This window comes from Haemaphysalis longicornis, unplaced genomic scaffold (genome assembly GCF_048455015.1).
Source record: "Haemaphysalis longicornis isolate Haplotype H1 unplaced genomic scaffold, Haemaphysalis longicornis Haplotype H1 scaffold_5, whole genome shotgun sequence".
In the NCBI taxonomy this organism is placed as follows: Eukaryota; Metazoa; Arthropoda; class Arachnida; order Ixodida; family Ixodidae; genus Haemaphysalis; species Haemaphysalis longicornis.
The window spans coordinates 118,772,358-118,775,263 of record NW_027526385.1 but is presented as its reverse complement, the minus strand read 5'-3'; positions in this window follow the sequence as shown (position 1 = coordinate 118,775,263).

The following is a 2,906-nucleotide window of genomic DNA, read 5'->3' as shown; positions in this document are numbered from 1 at the left end:
GGCTCACCGTCTGCGGAGGCAGCGGTGAACAAAATGGTTGCACGGCATGGCAGGTGCGTTCGCTGCGGTGGTGACCACCCCCCTTCACAGTGCCAGTTCTCGCAAGCGGAGTGCTTTGCGTGCAGAATAACTGGGCACACTGCTCGGGCGTGCCGAGGGGGGACGACGGCGGACGGACGGAAGCAGCAGCCGGCGTCGAGCACATGTTCCGCGCCAGCCCACGGCCAAGGAAGTCGGCGCAAGGGTAGGCGGCGGCGGCGTGCGGCAGCAGCTTCGGGTGCAGCGGCTAGGCTTCACGTCGTGGCCGAAGACCCCCACATTTTTGACATGTGGCAAGCGGCCACAGTGCAGCCGGTGGTGCCACCATACTGGCTGACCGTCGAAGTCTGCGGGCGCCCCATCTCCATGGAGCTGGACACAAGGGCCAGTGTGTCGGTCATGGCCGGGAAAGCCTTCAAGCGCACCTTCCCTGGCGTGGCCGTCGAGGCGTCGGGCGCCATGCTGCGCAGCTACTCCAGACAGGTCGCCCAAGTCGAGGGTCAAGCCCAGGTCAGCGTCCGCCTTGGCGACAGGGAGGCCACCATGCCCCTGTACTTGACCAAGGGGTCGTCACCGACGCTGCTGGGCCGGAACTGGATCCAGGCTTTGGGCTTGCGGCTGCCGGAGTACCAGAAAGCAGTGGGTGCAGTGGAAGACGTACCGAGCCTCCTGGTCAAGTTCGAGGCCCTGTTCCAGCCCGAGGTGGGGACATTCACCAGCACGGCAGCAAGCATTCAGGTGCCAGAGGGAGCACTGCCCCGCCCAGCCCGACTGCATGGACGGCGTCATCGAGCAGCTGTTGCACCGGCGAGAGGCCGGCACCAACGGCGGCGGGGTGCTGGGCGCCAACGGCCGCCTGCTGCACCTGGTGGTGCTGGGCGCCGGGGGCAGCGCCCAGCAGGTGGCGCAGGCCATGCGGCAGGCGTACCCGCAGGGCTTCCGGCTCGACGACAAGGCCCAGTACCCGCTAGACTTCATGATCATCGACGGCGACGTGGGCCTGCCACACAACTCGTTCCGCACGAAGCCCCTGCCCCACGGCTGCCTGTGCGTGTATGCCAGCCAGCCGGGGCTGGAGTACATCCGCGAGAGCCTCGAAAAGACCCTGCTGGCCAACCTGGAGCAAGAGAACCGGCTGCCCTTCCACGGCCTGCCCTGGTCATGGTGTTTGCGGGCCAGGGGGACTTCATGTGCGAGGAGGGCATCAACCGGGCCAAGAGCCTGCAGTGCCCCTGCCAGCACAGCACCAGGGGCTGGTGCTACTCACACCACTGTGGCGCCACGCACAAGTCCTTCGACACCGGGAAGGCTGACAGCTGGTGCGAGAGTGACACAGGTGGCACCCAATGCTGCCACACCTTCATCGACACTTGTGCCCAGGCGGAGTGCGAGACTACGGAGACTGCCAGACCGTTACTCGCCGGGGTGACAGGTGTTGTTTGGTGTTTGCGTAGGACAGACAAACTTGGGGGTGAGGGGTGTGACAAGTGTGTGGCGCCCCCCATTCCTGATATTCGTTGGCCGCTAAGTTCAGTGGCCCCACTAGGCTCGGTGGGCAACATTGTGGGTGGCCGGGCAATAAACACCACCGAGCACGGCTGCTCGGGGGTCAGTCACCATCACCACCAGCACGCTGCAGGTCGTCTCTCGGCTGGAGGGTACCCCTAGCCTCCCAGGTTCGCGAACGCAGAGCTAAATCGTGACAGTTTCCATTATTAGGTTATGTGGGCTTGTTTATGTTGCATATACATGTTCCCAAAGAGGTTAGAAATTTTGCCATAATGTGACCGCGGGCATCCCTGCGATATTATCCCGAGCGGACTAAGGACCTTGAGGCTGCCTAAAAGAATAAAAGTTTCCGCTAGCTTATCTATCATAGCTTATAATTCATAGCTCGAGAGCCAAAAGTTCGGAGGGATGAATGGAGTATAGTGTATTAGCCTACTTAAAATTATAGCACGAATGGCAACAGCCTCAAGAGTGGTCTGTAATTAGATAGTGTGACACGCCAATGACTTTCGAACGATGATGGCAACACCCCTAGAAGATGCACAACAACCATCCTTGTCCTTCCTAAATATCATGTATTTATTCAAAATTTGGTGCGTTTGGAATTTAAATTTTTTTTTGTAGAGGCATGACACTTGGCTGATGGGAGTGAGCATCTCGTGCACGTAACCAAGATTTTTAAGAAGTCCTGTACAGTTGCACTCAGTACATTTTTCCGTTCTCATATTTAGTAAAATAGCTACTGTAGTGTGAATGTTTATAAGCGGTTATTCGGGACGGCTATTCTATGCTCTTGCGGCTTTTCCGGAGGGCGTCACACGTCGCTCCTTGTGCGGCGACGCTGTCAGGAAGGGTACGACGTCCGTGTCATCGACAGATGTCCTCGGGCTGGCCAACTGATTAGTCTCTTTGGATCGCGCCCGCTTTTGACGGCGCTTTTTTGCGTGCCACTTCCCAGGGCGTCAGGAGTGCCATGAGTGGCAGGGGTGGGAGTTGCTGCGGGTTACTCCGTCTTCGTCGCCTCCGCGCCCTCACGTGCAGGGGTTTCCCCAGGCATCGAATCAAGGGGGGGGGGGGTGTCTCAATGGCTCTGGCGAGGGGGGGTTCATAAAATAGAAAAGCTGTTTTTTTATCCCGCTAGTTAAGTAATAGACGTCTGTTAACCAAACGCTCATCCCCGTGACGTACGTTTTTCATTTTCTATATATATATATATATATATATATATATATATATATACACCTTAGAGGCGGTGCTTTCTATTCAATCAAAGAAAAAAACAAATTTAGAGAAATTCATTTTTTACCATGAAATGTCCGTATTCAGTTTTTTTTTAATTTCTCGCCATTTTTCAATGT